Consider the following 23,031-nt stretch of genomic DNA (forward strand, 5'->3'; position numbering starts at 1 on the left):
TTATGCTATTCTCTGAAAAGTTACAATGCTAAATAAAGCATTGTTCTGAATTTTAAGCCATAACATTTCCGCCTCTAGTGAGATTCCTGGGAAAATGCAATTCTTTAGAATATATTTATAAATCACCTTTCATGATGAAGACTTTTCAAATCATTTCCAAACATAAGTAGTAGGGAAAGGAGGCGGTGGAACTTCACATGCAAAAAAAAGTATTTGTTCATAAACACGTGGGGCAGAAAGAAAATATTGCTATCGCCACTAAGTATGCTAAAAATTATGATTGATTAAGTCAGGTCTGTACTAAACTTACATGATGCCAACATTTCCAGACCAAAAAAAGAGGCGGGGGTGCAGATAAAAAACAATCAGCAGATGTCACCTGAAAGAAAGGCTGACATTACTGATTCAACAATGAGCTGAGGGGCATGAAGAAGAGCAGAAATATTTGTGAACTACATGTGTGATAAGAAAGGTTGTTCCTGTATGTATCAAATGATGAAAGAGATGAAATGATGAAAGAGAACATAAAGTAGAATTCCATCACTTAGGTTGACTCTGAGTTCACAGTTTTCAAAAGTCAAAGAGCCTATCCCCCGTTTAAGGATCCTTATAACAATCCACTTTGGACACAGCATATATTATTATGATCAGAAAACATTTTAGTTATAAGCATACGCATATATAGAGTAGATGTATATGTATTGGAGTGCCTGGGTGGTTCGGTTGGTTAAGCCTCTGACTCGTGATGTGGTTCAAATCACAATCGAATGGGTTGTGGGATTCAGCCCCCCTTTGGGCTCTGTGCTCAGCATGGAGTCTGCTGAGATTCCCTCTCTCCCTCTCTCTCTGCCCCTCCCCTCATGTTGTCTCTCTCTAAAATAAATAACTAGAACTTTAAAAATATAGATGTATATGTATAAAATTTTCCATGTCACGTTAGATAAAAAATAACAGATAAAATATTTCTGATATTTGGAGTAATAATCTTTTTCTCACTATATTTAGAGAAGAAAAAAGTAATGGAGGAGTATAAGACAGTACCAGAGTTTCTCTTAAAATGTGCAGCATATTTGAAATAGTTTTTCTATTATTTGTCCTTGAAATCTCTTAGCCTATTCACCAATATCAGTGGTTCTTCTTAGCTAAGAAAAGGGGGTACCCTACTTAGGAACTCCAAATATAATACCTGTTCCTTTAAATTACATGGTATGTGGGGGGGATCAAGATGACAGAGGAGTAGAGGACCAAATATCCTCAGGTCCCAGGAGTTCAGCTACATAGTTATAAAACCATTCTGAACACGTACAAATTCAACAGGAGATAGAAGAGAGGAAGAGCAGCAATTCTAGGAACAGAAAATTGACCATTTTCCGGAAGGTAAGACATGTGGAGAAGTGAATCCAAAGCGACGGGAAGACAGACTGCAGGGGAAGGGGCTGGCCCAGTGGTAGAGTAACAGAGAACAAAATTGGAATTTTTAGAAGTCTGCTCCACTGAGGAATGTTGCTCCAGAAGCTAAGCGGGCATGGGGCCCTTGCGGGGACAGTATGGTCTCAGGACCCACAGGGTCAAAGAAAGACCAGGATTGTCTGAGTGTGGCAGAGCTCCCAGGTATCAGAGCAGGGAAGCTGGATACTAAGCCAGAGCTGAGGAGTGAGTGCTCAGCTCAGGGTTACCTTAAACCATGATCCAAGGCACAGTCAGACCACTGCTCTTCAAGCAGGGACCCCAAAAGTGGCAGATCCAGAGAGAACCCCTCCTCCCTCCTCCAGGAAGAGTGGCATGGGAGCACGTGGAAGGAATCTGCTGAGTTTAGTGACTCCAAACAGGGCTTTGTGCCAGGGACAGAAATGCTCGGTCACAGGCCAGAGAAGCACAGAGTACAGCCAGAGATCTGGGAGACAGAAGTGGTTGACTACCTTTTTGTGAGGTCTCACTGACGAGTGGAGCCCAGAGCTCTTGGCTCCTCCAGGCCTGAGATTGAAAGGCCATCATTGTCATTCCCATCCTCCAAAGCTCTACGGAAAGCATTCAGGGAACAAAAGCTACTGAGAGTGAATGAAAGCAGATTACTTAGCCTGACCCCTGGAAAGGGCTGTGCAATTCCACCTCGGGCATAGATATTTGAGAATCATGGCAACAGGACCCACCCCCAGAAGATCGGCAAGAACATCCAGCCAATAATGAGTTCATAATTCAATGAGAACTGCGGAACTCCAGAGCTAGGGGAAAGCAACACGTAGAATTTAGGGCTTTTTTCCCCATGATATCTAGTCTTGCAAAGTTAACTTTTTCTAATTTTATTTTTTTCTTATTCTATTTTTTAAATCTTTTTCTCTTTCCTCCTTTAATGTTTTTACTATTTTCTCTGATAAATACTATTTTAAAAAATCTTTTTAAACTTTGATTATTATAGTCATATTTTATCCCTTCATTGTTAACCTTATTTTTTGTATACATATAGGTTTTTATTCTTTAAAATTTGGGGATACAATTTCTTCTAATAGATCAAAATATACCCTATATCTAACTCCAGCCTGATCACATTCATTCCTCTTTTTTTTTATTTTTCCAGCCATCTTATCAATTCATTTTTTAGAATCTTTTTCAATTTTCATCTTTACAGCCATATTCCATACCTACATCGTGGCTACCCTTATTTTTGTATACTATAACTGTTCCTTTCTTTAAAATTTTGGGAGGTACTTTCTTCAAAGAGGCCAGAATACACCCCAAATCAACTGGGTGGCTATGTTCTCTTCACCAGTCTTATATTTTTTTTTAATTTTTTTCTTTAATTTTTCCCCTTTATTCTACACCTGGTTTGGGGTCTCTCCTGATTTGGTTAGCATGTATTTTTCTGGGGTCTTTGTCACCCTTTTAGTATTTTACCCTCTCATTCATAAATTATTATCTGGATAAAATTACAAAGCAGAAAAACTCACCACAAAAAAAAAAAAAAGAACAAGAGGCAGTACCAATGGTAAGGGAACTAATCAACACAGACATTGGTAATATATCAGAATTATAATGCAAAATGATGGTTATCAAGGTGCTAGCTGGGCTCAAAAAAGCATGGAAGATATTAGATAACCCCTTTCTGGAGAAATAAAATCCCTTTCTGGAGAAATAAAGAACTAAAATATAAACAAGTCAAAATCAAAAAAGCTATTAATGAGGTGCAATAAAAAAAAATGAAGGCTCTTACTGCTAGGAAAAATAAGGCAGAAGAGAAAATTAGTGATATAGAAGATCAAAGGATAGAGAAGAAAGAAGCTGAGCAAATGAGAGACAAACAACTACTGGACCAAGAGGGGAGAATTTGAGAGGGAAGTCATATCATAAAATGAAGCAATACTAGAATAATTGGGATACCAGAAGAAGAAGAAAGGGGGGGGGGGCAGAAGGTATATTGGAGTGAATTATAGTACAGAGTTTCCCTAATATGGCAAAGGGAACAAGCATCAAAATCCAGGAGGCACAGAGAACCTCCATCAGAATTAATAAAAATAGGTCCACACCCCATCCTCCTATAGTAAAATATACAAGTCTCAGTGACAAAGAGAAAATCCTGAAAGCAGCTCTGAACAAGAGGTCTGTAACACACAAAGGTAGAATATCAGATTGACAGCCGACTTATCCACAGAGACCTAGAAGGCCAGAAAGGACTGACATGATATATTCAGAGCATGAAATGTGAAAAATATGCAGGCAAGAATACTATATTCAACTAGGCTGTCATTGAAAATAGAAGGAAAAATAAAAATCTTCCAGGACAAACAAAAATTAAAAGAATTTGCAAACACTAAATCAGCCCTCCAGAAAATATTGAAAAGGGTCCTCTAAGCCATGAGAGCCTAAAAGTAACAGACCAAAAAGGAACAGACAATATACAGTAACAGTCACCTTAGAAGCAACACAATGGCACTAAATTCATATCTTTAAATAATTACCATAGGGGCACCTGGGTGGCTCAGTTGTTAAGCATCTGCCTTCAGCTCAGGTCATGATCCCAGGGTCCTGGGATCAAGCCCCACATCAGGCTTCCTGTTCAACGAGAAGCCTGTTACTCCTTCTCCCACTCTCCCTGCTTGCATTCCCTCTCTTGCTGTGTCTCTCTGTCAAATAAATAAATAAAATCTTAGGGGAAAAAAAAAAAACTTACCCTGAAAGTAAATGGTCTAAATACCCTAATCAAAAAACACAGGATATCAGAATGGACAAAAAAACAAGACCCATTGATATGCTGTCTGCAAGAAACTTCCTTTAGACCCAAAGACACCTCCAGATTTAAATTGAGGGGGTGGAAAACAATTTACCATGCTAATGGACATCAAAAAAAAAAAAAAAGAGCTGGGGTGGCAATCGTATAGCAGATAAATTAGATTTTAAGCCAAAGACTATAATAAGAGATGAGGAAAGACAGTAAATCATAGTAAAAGGGACTGTCTAACAAGGAGATCTAACAATTTTAAATATCCTTGCCCCTGGCATGGGAACATCCAATTATATAAACCAATTAATAACAAAAGCAAAGAAACACATGGACAATAATACAACAATGGAAGGGGACATTAATAGCCCCTCAATGAAATAGACAGATCATCTAAGCAAAAGATCTACAAGGAAATAAAGGATTTAAATAACACACTGGACCAGATGGACATCACAAATATATTTAGAACATTCTATCCCAAAACAACAGAATATACATTCTTCTCTAGTGCACATGGAAGATTCTCCAAAACAGATCACATCCTGGGTCACAAATCATGTCTCATCTAGTACCAAAAAACTGGGATCACTCCCTGCATATTTTCAGACTACAGTGCTCTGAAGCTAGAACTCAATCACAAGAGGAAAGTTGGAAAGAACTCAAATACAGGGAAACTAAAGAACATCCTACTAAAGAATGAATGGGTCAACTAGGCAATTAATGGAAACAAATGAAAATGAAAACACAACTGTTCAAAATCATTGGGATACAGCAAAGCCTGTCCTGAGAGGAAAGTATATAGCAATACAAGCCTTTCTCAAGAAGCAAGAAAAATAACAAGTACACAAGCTAACCCTACAACTAAAGGAGCTGCAGAAAGAACAGAAAGGAAAGCCTAAACCCAGAAGGAGAAGAGAAATCATAAAGATCAGAGCAGAAATCAATGAAATAGGAAAACAAAAACAAAACAGTAGAACAAATCAAAAAAACTAGGGGCTGGTTTTTCAAAAGAATTAACAAGATTGATAAAGCCCTGGCCAGACTTATCAAAAAGAAAAGAAATGATCCAAATTAATAAAATCATGAATGAAAGAGGAGAGATCATAACCGACACCAAAGAAATATGATAAAGAAAGGGGAACCCTTTTACACTGTTGATGGGAATGCAAGTTGGTTGCGGCCACTTTGGAAAACAGTGTGGAAATTCTTTATGAAATTAAAAATAGAGCTCTGAATGTCCCTGTAATTGCACTACTGGGTATTTACTCCAAATTTCACTGATGTAGGGAAAAGAAGGGTCATCTCTACCCCAATGTTCATAGCAGCAATGGCCACAGTTGTCAAACTGTGGAAAGAACCAAGATGGCCTTCAATGGACGAATGGACAAAGAAGATATAGTCCATATCTATAAAGATATATAAAGAAGATAGTCCACATGTATAATACTCCATACAATGGAGTATTATGCCTCCATCAGAAAGGATGAATACCCAACTTTTGTATCAACATGGATGGGACTGGAAGAGATTATGCTGAGTGAAATGTGTCAAGAAGAGAGTCACATATCGTATGGTTTCACTTACTTGTGGAGCATAAGAAATAACATGGAGGACATTGGGAGATGGAAAGGAGAAGTGAGTTGGGGAAAATTGGAGGGATAGACAAACCATGAGAGAATGTGGACTCTGAGAAAAAAATTGAGGGCTTTGGAGGGAGGGACTGGGCGGTTGGGTGAAGCTGGTGATGTGTATTATGGAGGGCACATATTACATGGAGCACTAGATGTCGTGAATAAACAATGAATGCTGGGACAGTGAAAAGAAATAGAATAAAATAAAATAAAATGGGGAAAAAAAAGAAATTACAAACAAGTATAAAGACATATTATGAGCAACTATAAGCCAGCCAATTTGACAATCTGGAAGAAATGGATGAATTCCTAGAGACAGATGAACTACCAAAACAGAACCAGAAACAAATAGAAAACCTGAACAGACCCATAATCAGTAAGGAGATTGAAGCAAAGTCATCAAAAATCTCCCAACAAAGAAGAGCCCAGGGTCAGATGGCTTCCCAGGAAATTCTACCAAACATTTAAAGAAGAATTAATTCCTATTCTCCTGAAAGAGTTCCAAAAAATAGAAATGGAAGGGAAACTTCCCAACTTGTTTTATAAGGCCAGCATTACCTTGATCCCAAAACCAGACAAAGACCCCACCAAAAAGGAGAATTACAGTGCAATATCCTTGATGGGCACAGATGTGAAAATTCTCACCAAGATACTAGTCAATAGGATCCAACAGTACATTGAAAGGATTATTCACCACAACCAAGTGTGATTTATTCCAGGGCTGCAAGGTCAGTTCAACATCCACAAATCAATCAATGTGATATAATACATTAATAAAATAAAGAATAAGAACCATATGATACTCTCAGGAGATGCTGAAAAAACACTTGACAAAGTACAGCATTCTTTCTTGATCAAAACTCTTCAAAGTGTAGGCAGAGAGGATATATAACTCAATACCATCAAAGCCATCTATGAAAAATCCACAACAAATATCATTCTCAATGGGGAAAAACCGAGAGCTTTTCCTAAGGGAAAAGGAACATGGCAGGGCTGTCCACTATCACCACTGCTATTCAACATAGTATTAGAAGTCCTAGACTTGGGAATCAGACAACAAAAAGAAATTAAAGGCAGCCAAATCATCAAAGAAGAAGTCAAACACATGGACAACTCTTTGCAGATGATAGGATCCTTTATGTGGGAAATCCAAAAGACTCCACTCCAAAACTGCTAGAACTTATACAGGAATTCAGTAAAGTGTCAGGATATAAAATCAATGCACAGAAGTCAGTTCCATTTCTCCACACCAGCAGCAAAAATGAAGAAAGAGAAATTAAGGAGTTTATCCCATCAACAATTGCACCCAAAACCATAAGATACCTAGGAATAAACCTAACCAAAGAGACAAAGAATCTGTACTCAGAAAACTATAAAGCACTCATGAAAGAACTTGACGAAGACTTGAAGAAATGGAAAAGTATTCCATGCTCATGGATTGGGAGAACAAATATTGTGAACATGTCTATTCTACCTAAAGCAATCTACACATTTAATGCAATCCCTATAAAAATCCCATCCATTTTTTTTTCAAAGAAATGGAACAAACAATCCTAAAATTATATGGAACCATAAAATACCTCGAATAGCCAAAGGAATATTGAAAAAGAAAGCCAAAGTTGGTGGCATCACAATTCCAGACTTCAAGCTCTATTACAAAGCTGTAATCATCATGACAGTATGATACTAACACAAAAATAGACACACAGACCAATGGAACAGACTAGAGAGCCCAGAAATGGACCCTCAACTCCATGGTCAACTAATCTTCAACAAAGCAGGAGAGAATGTCCAATGGAAAAATGACAGTCTCTTTAACAAATGGTGGTGGTAAAATTGGACAGCCACAAGCAGTAGAATGAAGCTGGGCCATTTTCTTACACCACACACAAAAATAGACTCAATATAGAGGAAAGACCTCAGTGTGAGACAGTAATCCATCAAAATCCTTGAGAACACAAGCAGCAACCTCTTTGACCTCAGTCGCAGCAATTTCTTCCTAGAAACATTGCCAAAGGCAAGGGAAATAAGGGCAAAAATGAACTACTGGGTCATCATCAAGATCAAAACTTTTGCACAGCAAAGGAAACAGTAAACAAAACCAAAAGACAACAGACAGAATGGGAGAAGATATTCGCAAGTAACATATCAGATAAAGGGCTAGTATCCAAAATCTAGAAAGAACTTAATCAAACTCAACACCCGAAGAACAAATAATGCAATCAAGTAATGGGCAGAGGACATGAACAGACATTTCTGCAAAGGAGACATTTAGATAGCCAACAGACACATGAAAAAGTGCTCCACATCCTCGGCATCAGGGAAATACAAATCAAATCCACAATGAGATACTACCTCACAGCAGTCAGAATGGCTAACATTAACAAGTCAGGAAACAACAGATGTTGGCAAGGATGCAGAGAAAGGGGAACCCTCCTACACTGTTGGTGGGAATGCAAGCTAGTGCAGCCACTCTGGAAAACAGTATGGAGGTTTCTCAAAAAGTTGAATATAGAGCAAACCTATTACCCAGCTATCTCTGTACTGGGTATTTACCCTAAAGATACAAATTTACCCTAAAGATACAAATGATCCGAAGGGGCACGCAAAGATACAGTGATCCAAAGGGGTACGTGCTCCCAATTGTTTATAGCAGCTCTCTCCACAATAGCCAAATTATGGAAAGAACCTAGATGTACATTAAGAGATGAAGAGATGAATGGATAAAGAAGATATGATATATATATATATATATATATATATTTGAAAATGAAATATGATGCAGCCATCAAATGAAATGAAATCTTGCCATTTGCAAGAGTGCAGATGGAACTAGAGGGTATTATGCTAAGTGAAATAAGTCAATCAAAGAAAGACAATTACCATATGATCTCTCTGATATGAGAAATTTCAGAGGCAGGGCAGGAGTGGTGGGGAATAGGGAGGGAATAAAATGAAACAAGATGGGATTGGGAAAGAGACAAATCATAAAAGATTCTTAATCTCAGGAAACAAACTGGGAGTTGCTGGGCAAAGGGGAGGAGGGGTAGTGTGGCTGGGTTATAGACATTGGGGAGGGTACGTGCTATGGTGAGTGCTGTGAAATCTGTAAGCCTGATGATTCACAGACCTGTACTCCTGGGGCAAATAATATTTTATATGTTAATTTAAAAATATATATGGTATGCATTATGAATGTTTACAAATATTCTATTTCTTCTGGCCTTTGGTGGGTTTGTACTTCTCTACCACTTTCAGAATATATATAGTCATGGTACATGTTTGGGCCAATGAAATAAAAAATGGATGTACCCTATGACATCTCCTGACCAAAATGTCAAGACATTGTATCTTAATGCACTTTTTTTTTCTTGCCATAGCAGTTATGGAAAAAATTGCTACGATATGGCCTCTGTAACTCTAAATTAGCTAATGACTATGGCAATCACTTGCATTGGATAGGTAGACTGAGAAAAAATTCAACCTTCATTTTGTGAAGATACTGTAAGTGTTAGAATTATTGGTTATTGCCATATGACCTAGCCTTTCTAACTGACACAAGCCCTATTAGTCAAATTTTATATACTAAATAAGATGAAAAACTGTCATGACTTCTTAATAATTCTCAAGCCTTTACTCTTTTTTCCTAACCTACAGTCACTTGATCTGAAACATCTCTAAAGAAGTCTATTATAATATCTTTAGTCAGCTGAGTTATCCATGGGGGTAAAAGGAGTTAAACTAAATTTTATTAAGAAAAGTTAATGTCACAGACTGAAGTTCTCATTAAATGATTAAACTACTTCTCCTAATAATCTGACCCTACAAAATAATAGAAAATACATTTAAAGTTCACATGATTAATGCTGTGGGATATAAACTGATTACATTATTGTTCAAATGATGGAAAACAATGCCCTCTTCCCACCATTTCTGCTAGCTGCTACGTCAAAATATTATAGAATGAAAACTTCACCTCCTATCAGCAAATCAAAACACACTAGTGTTCAGGAAAGGCAACACCAAAGAAACCATGTATTAGAGACTGGAGAAGTGATGGTATTAACACATTTATAATAACTGTAAGTGAAGTGTTACCTAGATTTCTCTGAAAACACAAACTGATAGTTAAATATTCTTTAAGAGTCAAATACTTTCAATTGCTCATTGATGTTATTCGGTAACAAGTTTTATTGGGAAACAATTGGGGGAATAGTAATTTATAACAACATGAGAAATAATCCTACTCAATTTTTTCCTATGATTATCCAGAAGAGACTCAGCAAGGTTGTTTAACATATCCTCAATAATAAATTGTTCACTGATGCATTTTAGATCATTTCTATTGATTCAGCTGGAAGAGTGCAAGTGATGGTGATATACCTTTTAATGATATTTTTAATACAATAAACATGAAAGGCTAACATATACAAAGTTTTCAGTCATTTAGCAATATTTGAAATATTTTTACATTTTCTCTTTCATATTTTTCTTTATTCCTTTTCTATCTTTAATGGCACTTTAAACATCTGCACCATATATGGATTACATGAGAAGTCTAGAAAGAATTCTAAATTTTGATAGTTGATAGAAGAATGCCATTCCATTGGATGAAACTAACTTTCCCTGGACCTTACATATCAATAGCATATGAAAATGAACTATAACTTGTAATATTCACTTTGTTAATATAACATTAAATTTAGTTAAACTTTAGAAGGATTCAGGAAAACAAATTATTCCCATATAAATGAATATCTCCATTGAGTAATTGCTAAGGAAAGAAATCAAATAAATGTCCCCATAAAATAATCTATCCCCGCATGCCACATAATATCCTTTAGTCTCTGACCTAGAAATCCTCTATATTTAAAAAAAAATCTGCAATTTGATTTAAAAATAATATGCTCTGTTCAGAGCATGGATGTAGAATTAAAACAGATCATATACAAAAGATGTTAAAACTTGTGGGAAAGGAATGATAGTATTCAAAAAAATTTATAGATGGCCTTTCTGATAAAATGCCCCAAGGCTAACTGTAGCATATTCCTAACTAAATGTTTACTAGTTACTAAGCTAGATATCAAGAGCAACTCAATTTTTTTGTTATTGCTAATAGAAATTTTAGCCTATCCTCTGAGCAATTACAGATGCCCCAGGGGATGAATCCTGATTTGTCTAAGTCAGTTGATGGTAGATTCACTCACAATTCACAAGAGATCAGGATAGTCCTCCTTTTAATAACAGAGTATTGTGCATAGAAAACCTTAACCATCATTGGAAAGTTACACAGGTTCTAAAATCTTAGAAAGATGCTACAGAAAATGGTTCTAGTTTACTAGGTTTTAATCACTTTACCAGTGTGAACTTTGGCAAGTTTTTTTTTAACCTCCACTTGCCTCAGTGGATTCTTAAAATGAGATATTCATGACTAACGGGTATGTTTTTATAAGATAAAATGAAATAATTCATATATTCTAATGCTTAGATATATCCTCAGGACATGATGAGGACTTAATACATATTAGCTGTATTAGATGGTGGCATAGACTGAATGTATAGGTCTTCCAAAAAGTCACATGTGGACATTTACCAATGCCTTAATCTTAGACTTCCCAGTAGCTACCAGACCAAGAGAAATAAATTTATATTGTTTATAATCCACACAGTCTATGGTATTTTGTTGCAGCATCCTACACAAAACAGATGTCAGATAGAAACTTTTCTCAACTATCTTCCACTTCTGTGCAAATGTTTTAGTGTGTGCAAAATGGAAGACACAAACCTTGTACCCATTGCTGATGGTCTCTCACTTATGATGGATTTTACATGATCAGCATTTGCTATCTTGTCAAAAAAAAAAATGCTTGATATCACACTTTCAAATATACTTAATGGCTTACACCTGTCTAGAGGATAAGATAAAATGCTCTTTAGTCTAGACTTCAAAATGCTCCAAAAGATGATTTCAACCAATGTTCCTCAGTTGAAATTTTAATCTCTCCTCTCTACATCTGTCTCCAATAGTCAAAGTCAACTCATTTTCCATCTCCGCAAATGAAGTGTTACATCACCACAGCTACAAACATACACATGACTACGCACATTATATATGACTGAATACATTTGCTCCCTAGCCCTGAAAAGTTCTTTCTCTATTTCTACCTTTGAAATAGCTTGAAAACATAAAAAAGTGGTAAAGAACAAAGAAACAAGGAAAGGCTATTATTAATAAATGTTTAATTGAAATGAGTAGAGGAATAAGGCAGTAAGCTCAGCACAGTAGATTGTTATAAAATTAAGACATTTGTGAGGTTGGTAGACTTAATTTAATAAAAGTGTTAAGCAACTGCATAGGCAAAACTTAAGAAAAAGTGGAAGGAAAAAAATTTATAATCAAGACAGTGAGGAAGAGAGTATAGTAAAGAGGTTAAGAAAATGGTATTGGAGTCAAATTGCTTGAATTCAAATCTAGCTCTGCCTTTTACTATCTATGCAATCTTGAGAAATTTTCTTAACCACATTGTGCTTTTGTTTCCCTATCTATATAATGGAGATCCAGATAGTAATCATTCTGTAAAGCTTAAGTGTGAATATTAAGTTTGTTATTACACATAGATTTCAAAACTATCTCTGGCCCAAAGAAAGTTTTCATTAAGTGTTATGAGATAAAAAGGAAATATAATATATTATCAGTTATTTTTCAAGTCTTCATCAATATTAATTTTTCACCAAAACAAATCCTCAACTGCCTCTACATATTATTTGTACCTATTATTTAAACCTGTCTTGAGAGATGCAGTAGAAGGAGCTATCTATACTATACTATGTAGTTATTTATGTGTACATCCTAGATATTGTAGGATCTCTAAAATCAGCAACTGTTGTATATTTTTCCATCATTGTGAGCTAATAGGTATTTATTAAGTAAATATAATAAATACAAAGATGTTATCTCACCTTTAATATGAAAATAGGTTGCTATAATTTTCACATCTTATTATTAACTTTGCAGCCATCAAATTATGTGTTTTGAGAGAAACTTAGGGGTGTAACAATAACGTGCCAAATATTTTAATTGAGGTGTGATATTTTATAGTATGATAATATTCAAATATACAATTAAATTAACAATGACCTCATTACCATTGTTTAGAATCAGCATTTTCAATTATAAATACAAACATTCAGCATCAAGAACCATTTTTTAAAATATATGTATTTATTTATTTGACAGACAGAGATCACAAGTAGGCAGAGAGAGAGTAGAGAAAGCAGGCTCCCTGCTGAGCAGACAGCCCGATGCAGGGCTTAATTGCAGGACCCTGAGATCATGACCTGAGCTGAAGGCAGAGGCTTTAACCCACTGAGCCACCCAGGCGCCCCAGGAGCCATTTTAGAAAAGGTTATGAGATTGCAGTCATAGAACACTTTCAGAAATTTTGGGATAGCTGATACAGTATAAATAAGTACTTACAAATTAATGCTAAGCATGAAGTCTTTAAAAATTACATCATACTGAATTTTCTGTGTAAAAGGTATAAATATAAAAATTAAATTATTTTGGAAATTAAGCACCTATTCAATGACAAAACTCAAAGAAAATTAAGGTCATATTAATGCAGAAACATTGTGCTTTCGGCTCTGTTCTCAATGGCCAAATTCCAAATTTATAAAAAAACAAAGATTCAGATTTTGAAAATAAGAAAAAAATTATTACAACTAAATCTAGAAAGAGTTAGAGATCATTAATTTTGGGCAGTGATATAAGGCATTATGTTTTGATTCTAGGAATACAGTCCTTGTATCTTATTGAAAAGATACAGATATTTTCAATAGCAAAGCCTCATTTTATATAAAAAAAAATGTGATGCAACCCCTGAAAGTTCTTTCTCTGAGTTCAAATTTATAGATATCATAAAGACCATCGATCATTAAATTGTGCTATACTTTCCTTATGTTGTACTGCATAAGTTTCTTGCTCTACTTTGAAAGCTGGTTTTTCCAAAACAAATTATTTGCTTTTACTTTGTAAGACTATGAAGTAATCATGTTTTCCAATCTGTTTATGTTCCCAGAGAGATTAAAATCAAACAATGCTGATTCTAACAAATACGTAAGGATACAGAACATGATTTTTGTATGTTAACCTTGCTCTTAGTTTCTTCTCACTCCTCTGTTATTTTCTCTTAACATAGATATCCTTGTTTACATTTAATTTATTTTTTTTGCTACATGTATCATGTTTTTATTGCTTTTTTTAATTAGTTAAAAAATTAAATACAAGTATAAGTAAATGACCTTTGTACTTTAACTTAGTTTGAATACTATGCTAACCTCAAACACAAGGATATTTATTTTATAAATAAAATTATATTGATCAGGATACAAGGAATTAGTGACATAAATATGAGAACAAAAATATAATAGACAAAATATTCATTTTTTTCAAGACTCCCTCAAAATTTAAGACATTCAATACCAGTTTTACATACTTAAGACTTGTATAGTAAAAATAAAATTATTTCTCTTCTGTTGAGTCAGATTAATATTTTGGAAAAGCCTAAGGAAAATGACTATAGAAAAATTTCAGATTTCAAGCACATTAAAGCAATAGACAAAAAAAGTAGAGTTTTTGAAGGCATTCAAGTTTAAGCATTTCATTTTGTTATCCATTCTTAATTATATGCAAGATCTGTCATCACTGAATGGCTCAACCATACATACCCTTAACATAACTTACTAAGACAATGAGTGACTGATAAACTGTAACAGAGGAGGCAGAGCTTAAGACCAAAAATGTGTGAAGCGTTCTTCCAGAAGAACTTAAAAATTCTTATTACTGGGCTTTCTTAGCTCAAAAAACAGGAAATTTTCATATAAAGCTAGTCTACTAACATGTGTCTTATGTCACTATCCAATGTCTTTGGTGGGCTTCTATTCACTTTCTTCCTTTATCCAAAATTATTTTGCCTTAACTTTTGAGTTAAGGTAGCTTTACAAAGAGCAAAATACCAAATTGCCGTCACTGTGGTTCACTGAGCTTAAATCCTAGTATGACATTATAGGATTGCTTTTCAAGGTTCTTATGCATGAAACCAGCTATTTGACTAAGCACACACCATCATTTTTTCTTTAAGTTGTGATCCCACATTGCACACACCAAGATGATATAATTTTCTATTTTTCTACACGTTTTGAAATGTAGATAAGTGTTGGAAAATGAGTACTGCTTAATGTTTTTAAAATTCTGTTTTCAGGGGCACCTGGGTGTCTCAGTGGTTAAAGCCTCTGCCTTCAGCTCAGGTCATGATCTCAGGGTACTGGGATCAAGCCCCGAATCAGACTCTCTTCTCAGCATGGAGCCCACTTCCCTCTCTTTTTCTTCCTTCCTCTCTGCCTACTTGTGATCTCTCTTCAAGTAAATAAATAAAATCTTTAAAAAATATATTCTGTTTTTATTTGGGGAACAATATTATGAAACGATTTGATGTAGCTTCTTCAAAAATATACACTTTCCTCAAATAATTTAGATCTTTCACTAAGAATATTTTAAATTGTTTTTTTGTCAAAACAAGTAGACAAGGGGCACCTGGGGGGCTCAGTTGGTTAAGGGACTGCCTTCAGCTCAGGTCATGATCCTGGAGTCCTGGGATCGAGTCTTGCATGGGGCTCCCACCTTCACAAAGAGTCTCCTTCTCCCTCTGACCTTCTCCTCTCTCATGCTCTCTCAATCTCTCTCTCAAATAAATAAATAAAATTAAAAAAAAAAAAAAAAACCCAAGTAGACAAAAACCCCAGGCAAACAAAACTTCAGTGGAAGTGTATGGCTCAAAATTCTACCTAATATGCATAAACATCTGAAGACTCAGTCATATGAAAAGGAAACTAACTTTTTTCTTTGATTTTCAAAATATACATTGTTGGTATTTTTCTAAGAATCACACAGAAAGAGAAAGAAATGGAAATCATTCCAGTAAAGAAAAAGAACCAAACTCCTACAAATTAACAATATATTATTATAACCTATAACACACAAAAAATACAGTTCTAATGACTGTCTTTTTGTTGTCAAAGAACATGAAATAGTTTATAATAAGAATGGCAGATGAAGAATCAAAATACTTGGACGGCTGAGTAAAGCTACAAAAATATTTGAGTTATTTGATACATGGGAGATGGGGGGCAGGGAATAGCTTCCTGAATGGAGAAAGATACAGCATAATAAAGCCATATGGGGAAAATAATTTGTGAGCTGAATGTTAAAGTCATGGCTTACTGTTAGTTGCAGCATCAGGGAATAGGACAATTATATGGTAAGAGTACAAGATCCTGATTTTCTTCTCTAAATATCAGAAACACATAGAAGCCCAACACTACTGGTTACGTAAGAATTCTATTCTCTCTTTTCTAGGTCACCAAATAAAAGATCCTATGCTCAAAAGATTTTGAGTTTCACGAGGCCTGAGTTGTTTTATCTATCATTATATGTAGTATTGTGCCCTGCAAATAATGATTTCTTAATATGTATCAGTTTAGTTATTGAACGTACAAGAAATATAAGAACTTCCAGCAATGAATGCCTCAGAAATGCTGTTGCCCTTGAGAAACACGTTTTCACCACTAATGTATATTACTTGCTGATCCCAATATAATTTTCTAGCTTAATGTGGGGCTTAAAATTCCCCCTAACCACTGCAACTCTGAAAAAATGTAATTCCACTGCCTATATGATCCTAGATATGTTCATTCTCTGGTGTTATCAGTTTTCAAATACCTGTTTTGATGATGATGATAGAAATAAGGAAATTGCTACTTGTTATTATAGATTAGGTATGTTATATACATTCCCTGATACGATTCTCATCATAATGTTATAAAGTAGTGAGGACTTCCCCTATTAAACATATGAGAAAACTAAGATCTGAAAACTAAATATCTAGTTTTAAAGTTTCTATACCTTCTCAGTGACAGAGATGTAAAGCAAACCAAGGCTTTTATTAGAGAGCACACTCTTTACAGAGATTTTTACCGTTACTGAAAAAGTATTCTCCAATATATCAGAGCTGTAGGCACACGTTTAACTGTCAACAGATATTTTTAAATATATTGAACACATATATAACACAAGCAATAGCTATTATGTCTACATTATTTTTTTAATTAATTTTTAAAATGTATTTGAAACTAACTTGAAATTTTTAGTAACTTCTATATGCTAGGCATTGCACAAATATTTTTTAAATATCACCTTGTTTAAGCTAATCTCAACATTCACCGGTTCCTAAGATAGGTAAAAATATTTTCAATTTCTGACATAAGAAACAACACACCCAGGCAAGGCAGAGCAGGAAAGCAAATCAGCTCATAGATCTTATGCCCTCAAAGACAAATCGCATGTCCTTTGTTCCATCATGCTAGAAACTTTAATCAGGACATTTTCAGCATTTTATCACACAAACAACTATTCATAACAAGATTAGAGTACATGAGAGGGCAACTGAGTGTTGGCCTGATCGCTGATAGAACAGCCTATATTTTCCAGGGAGAGAGAAAGTAGCATGGAAGCTTGCAAATCATTCCTTGGCTTGACAGTCTTCATGGTACTAGTATAACTCTATCACCATGTAATACATGTTTAACTTCCTTACTAATTAAAGGCATACTAAAAATGTTTGCCTCATGACTGTCAAATATAGGAGTTCACACAAAGGGACCAGAACCCTATAGGAGTATAAATGGTAGGGCTAATAAAACCAAGATTTGGTGCCCAAATAATGCTGCATGGATAATAATGCAAAGTGTGGTGGAGAAACTAGGTCTGCTAAAATATTTCCTGAGATAATATTTTAAAGTAACATCTTTGGAGGGGCAGCTGGGTGGCTCAGTCACTTAAACAACTGACTCTTGATTTTGGCTTAGGTCAGGATCTCAGGATCATGAGGTAGAACCCCACTCAGGCTGTGCACTGGGCATGGAGCCTGCTTAAGATTCTCTCCTTCTTCCTCTACCCCGCACCCCCACTGCTCATATGTGTGTGCTCTCTAAACCAATCAATCAATAATGAAATACAACACAATTACTTTTTTGGAAATCAGCTAAATTAAACAATAATAGCCCCAGTTTTCAAGAAGAATACTTAATGCATGGTGTAGCCCATGACATTTTGATATTCAACAATGAATTTAATTTCCTTTTTTTTTTTTTTTTGCCTAGGACAATTTATCACTAACACCATACTTTCCATAATTCAGGGAGTTACAATAAAACATTTTCTCCTTTGGGAATGGATTTAAGAAAAAAAAAAGGCAATTTACTAGGTTTTCAAATCTTAAAAAGAAGGAATAAAGATTTTAGCTTCAAAAGAATAAAAATGTTAAAAAGTAACATTACAGGGAATTATTTAAAAAAAAAAAGAAAAACCAACACTGGACTCTGTTTTGATCTAGCATAGAAAAATCTCATATTAGAAAATATTTTCTCACTTTCCAATTTGCAGCTCAGTATTATGTTTAAGCACTATATGGAAATGAATAGAAGCCTGACACTGGGTTATTTATGTGTTTTGTTCTCAAGTCAATAAAATATTTTCCAGTTTTCATAATTAATTATTTTTGTACTTAGGTTTTATCAATAATCAGGCCTATTATTAATGTAGCATCATGTTTCTGAATATCATGTTTCAGCATTACACATGCATAAGTGTGCAATCAGGGCAAATACACAGAATAAATGGCATTTTTGTTTTTTAATGCTTTTTTGAGAAGTTTTCCAGAGTACTGAGCAGGGGTGAATGAATATCCTTCCAATAACCTCACAATATAGCCTTTACAAGCATTACTTCTTAACATTGCTAGTTGTTGTTTTGGGGTTTTGTTTTTTGTTTGTTTCTTTGTTTTTGGCTGTTTGGTTTACTTCTAACCTTGTCTGAAATCACTTTTTCTTTGGAAGGCTTTGGTATAATTTGCATATAGAAGCATCGACTAAACCTTCCTTCCTTTAGCCCCTTCTCCAATTTTTACCTCTAATTGCTCTTTCCAATTCCATGTTTTAGTAACACATTTTTGCCAAGGTTTTAAAGTAGGGGTTTCAGTTATTCTCTGACAAAACAAGCTGCTGCTCTTCATTCCATCAACTGTTTTCTTTACCACATTGTTGTGGAAGGCACTCTTGTTCCCAAGAATAAAACTTGGAAGATCCTTCTCATTCCTCATTGCTAATGTAGCTAATGGCAATTTCTTTTGCTTTGTCAGAAGTGACAGTTCCTTCATTAGCCCTTTTGCTTATCTGTCCTGTCAAATATTTGGTTCACGTCCCTTGGCACCAATTGACTATATGACATCTACATCACTAACACAGAAGCCTTCCCCCAAAAGAATCTCTCCTGTCAGATCAAAATAAACTCTGTCAACATTTGACAACATCATATCCCTTCATTGATCATTGCTTTCCCTGAAACCTCTATGGATTCTAAGATCTTTACTTTGGGCTATAAATAAACTCAAACCTTCAGGAAAATATAATACTGTTTTTAAAAATATAACACTCATTTAAAATGAATTCATCCTAGAACAACCTTAAATATTTTATGATTGATGACTTAAATCTTAATAGGTTAATTCTTCTATCAAATGATCTGACTTTTTGACCAAGGTTTCCATTCATTTAAAACACTGTAATGGGGGTGCCTGGGTGGCTCAGTCAGCTAAGCAGCTGCCTTCTGCTCAGCCATGATCCCAGGATCCTGGGATTGAGCCCCCCATCAAGCTTCCTGCTCAGCAGAGAGCCTGCTTCTCCCTCTCCCTCTGCCTGCTGTTCTGTTTACTTGTGCTCTCTATCTCTCTAATAAATAAATAAAATCTTTTAAAAAAATAAAACTATAATTTACGTGTAAATTTTACAAATAGTTTTGTTAGTTTGCCCTGGGGTATGTATATCAAAATGCCACTCTGAATATAGAATATCATTACGAATTTTAGAACGTTTAAATTTAGGAATAGCATATCCATTCACCTTGTCTGTCAACTGCTCTTAATTAGTAAGGAATATTGGAAGCACTGAGTTGAGAAGGACTCTGAGGCCACATCACAACTCACTGGGAATAAATGTCATAGAAATGTTTATCAAAGGAGGGAGTGCATAAAAGGCACGTGTCCCAGGCATTTCCAACCCAAGACTTACAGCATAGGAATTCACTTTCACTTTTTATAGAATATTGTGTAGTTCAGCACCAGGCAGTTAGTTGTCTTTTTCAAATACTAGCAGATGGTGTTGATAAAATTCATCCTGCTTGTGAACAAACACAAAAACCCTTGCACCATACCCTCTAGGTTGATATGGCACTCGTTTTTCTTAATTAAACTATCATTGTTAGGAAGCATCAGAAGAATTCTCTAAAAGCCAGGCTTTCATCAAGGAGAGACACTATGTAAACTCCAGGGAAAGCAATAAGCAGATCATTACAGGGTTATCAGCCCCCTGCAAAGTTATAAATTAAAGAATCAGTATGCTATCAAGTGGCAAAGAGCAGATGAGGGAGGCTACAGTCTAAATGTCTATCTTTTCTTTTGACAACCACACAAAATCCAAATACTCTATTCCCCTATTCTTTAAGTTTAAAAAAAAAAAATGCTTAATGAGAGATAAATTGTTCCTTAGAAAATTAGAGCATGTGCTCTATGAAGGCTGACTTCATTGACTCTACCTTTAGCCAGTGAATATTAGTAACACACCAGAATTACTTTTAAGGCTAGAAAGGAAAATTATCAACTCATTGAAAATATTCCTGCTCTATGTAGTTTTTATTTTTAGTCAGTCTTTTGTGAAATATTCTCTTAAAGTGTTGTCCTTACTTGAACTTTCTTCCACTCAATTGAGAGAAATTAAGCTCATCCTTATCAAGGTGCCTAACATACACAGATACTGATATTAAAGCAATTATCACACATTATTGTAATTATCTGATTACATAATGATCAGACCCACTAGAACTGCCTTCTTAAAGGCAAGACGTGTTTCTTAATTATCTTTTGATTTTCAATACACAAAATAATCCTTTACACAGGATATGGCCTTAATAAATAGATGAGTGAATGAGTAAATTTATTCACTGGTATCTTTGTTAAAGAGAAGAAAAGGCAAGTTTAGCAGATTGAGGTTGAACAGGCAGAATTTCCAAAAATAGTGGGTATCATTTTTTTTTTAATAGAAAAAAAACATAGAGGTTAAAAATGGAAGTCAAAGGAAATAAGCCTAAAGAAATCTGGGGGTGAGAAGTAGAGTTCACACTCTGGGAAAACAAACAAAACTGCAATGACAAGATAAAGTATTGGTTTTAGGGTTAGACTTGGACACAAGATCATGGATATTATCCACCCACTTTTTGTTGACTGTAATTCTTTCCTTTAGGGAGAAGATGGTAAGACATGCTAAGGATAAGTGGGTAGACAGAGCTAGCATAAATAATAACTTAGTATGCATCTGGCACTTTACATATGCTATCACATTAAACTCTAACAGTACTGTGATGTTCGTATTTCTCTCTCTTCATCCTATTAGAGCTAAAAAATAGTTTCCAAAATTAATGTGCTTTTTTGCTCAAAGGCCCCACTGAATAAGGGGCACACCAAGTATTTAGACTCAGATCTTTCTGGTTCCACACGTTCTTATTGGAACTAAGGTGAATACAGAGCCCAACAACAGGAAGTAACATTTAGCCAGAATTGGTAGTGCTCCACAGAAATCTCTTAAAGAGGCTTCTTGGTTTTCTGAATCTTAATAAATCCTTTTGATTTTGGAAGTTTTGTGCTTTGAAAGAGATGATAGTCTTTTGACTGATTCAAATGTAAAACTCCATTTCTTTTCTTATAATAAAATACTTCTGAACAGAGATGCAAATTATTTTGGTGAAGTGTCAAAAGGGTAACAACTTAGGCTTTGTAACTAAACAGAATGGGTTCAAATCTAACATCCCTACCACACCCCAAATTGAGAGAAATTTCTCCATGGACCCTAACATTTCTTCACATCTTGTAAGCAGAGATTCCAACTGTCCTTCCGCTCTTTGTACTAAACTATCTTTACAAAGATGTTGGTACAACAAACAGCCTCAGGGGACAGTGTCTTCCACCAGAGTAAAGGGCAAGTTTGCCTATAACTTTGTAGGGAGAGAAAGAGGGGTGCCCTCCAGAGCAAAGGGCAGACATCCTAATTTACAAAGCATTCCATTTTCCCTAAGCTCATGGTTTTTCATGTGCAGGTTCCTCATACTCTTTATATCATTCGATAAGAATTAGGGCTTAGCAAACTGGCACAAATGTTAATAATCTGGATGGTGACAGTTTGGTGAATAATAAACTCTCCTCTGTTTCTGACCCAAAAAACTGGGGTCCTCTACCACCACCCAAGAAACTGTGGCAGAGAAATTTGTTAACTCGCAAGTCGAGTAAAATCTGACTCTATAGTTCTCGACATTTACTGAGGAAATTTGAGCAGTTATTCCAAAATTTTTGCACTTCAGTTTTGTATTGTTATGAAATTTAAAAGTGACTATACTTAGAAATTTCTTAGTACGCTATCACATCCAAATGGTGTTCTAAGTGTTCCAATAAATGGTAGCTAATAGTAGTCAGAAATAGCATCAGTCAAAACAGCAGAGTAGAAACTGCAAGAGAAGCAAAGGTAGCACTGACACTAAGAATGCCAATGCATGGCAGATATTTTATTAAGTGGCAGTTATTGGTTTTCTTCTTTAATCTTCACAACAAATGGAAAAGATGTTGTTGTTTTCTCTCTCATTGGTTAAGTGAAATAAATGAATCTCAGAGTTGATATGATTTGCCTAAAATCACTCCCATAGTCATTGTCAAAGCCGAGATAAGTCAGCTGTGTCTGATTTTCAAGAGTCTTCCCTGCTTGTACTTGGCAGTCACATGTTGGAAAGGAAGCTACAAAGTAACTGAGACCAGCATTGGACATTCCTACCTCGCATTCATACAGGAAGCAAATGCCAAAAGATAAAAGAGATACAACTCATTTATCTTTCCCTTTGTTCAAAAAGTAAGCTCACGGAAAATGATAAAGGTCTCCAAAATTTCTGTGGGCAAGATTCATCCATGAATTCGGCTTCCATTCAACATGCATCTTGCAGGCACTGTACTTTGAAACTTTGTCCACATTAGAGTA

At 35.3% G+C, this 23,031-nt stretch overlaps 1 protein-coding gene across 1 annotated transcript in view; it reads right to left on the reverse strand.

The window, feature by feature from the left end:
* CSMD3 (CUB and Sushi multiple domains 3) overlaps nucleotides 1–23,031 on the reverse strand; it is a 1,237,422-nt gene that overhangs the window by 937,372 nt on the left and 277,019 nt on the right. The window lies entirely within an intron of this gene.

This window comes from Mustela putorius, unplaced genomic scaffold (assembly GCF_011764305.1).
Source record: "Mustela putorius furo isolate JIRA1106 unplaced genomic scaffold, ASM1176430v1.1 tig00000228_pilon_pilon_pilon, whole genome shotgun sequence".
In the NCBI taxonomy this organism is placed as follows: domain Eukaryota; kingdom Metazoa; phylum Chordata; class Mammalia; order Carnivora; family Mustelidae; genus Mustela; species Mustela putorius.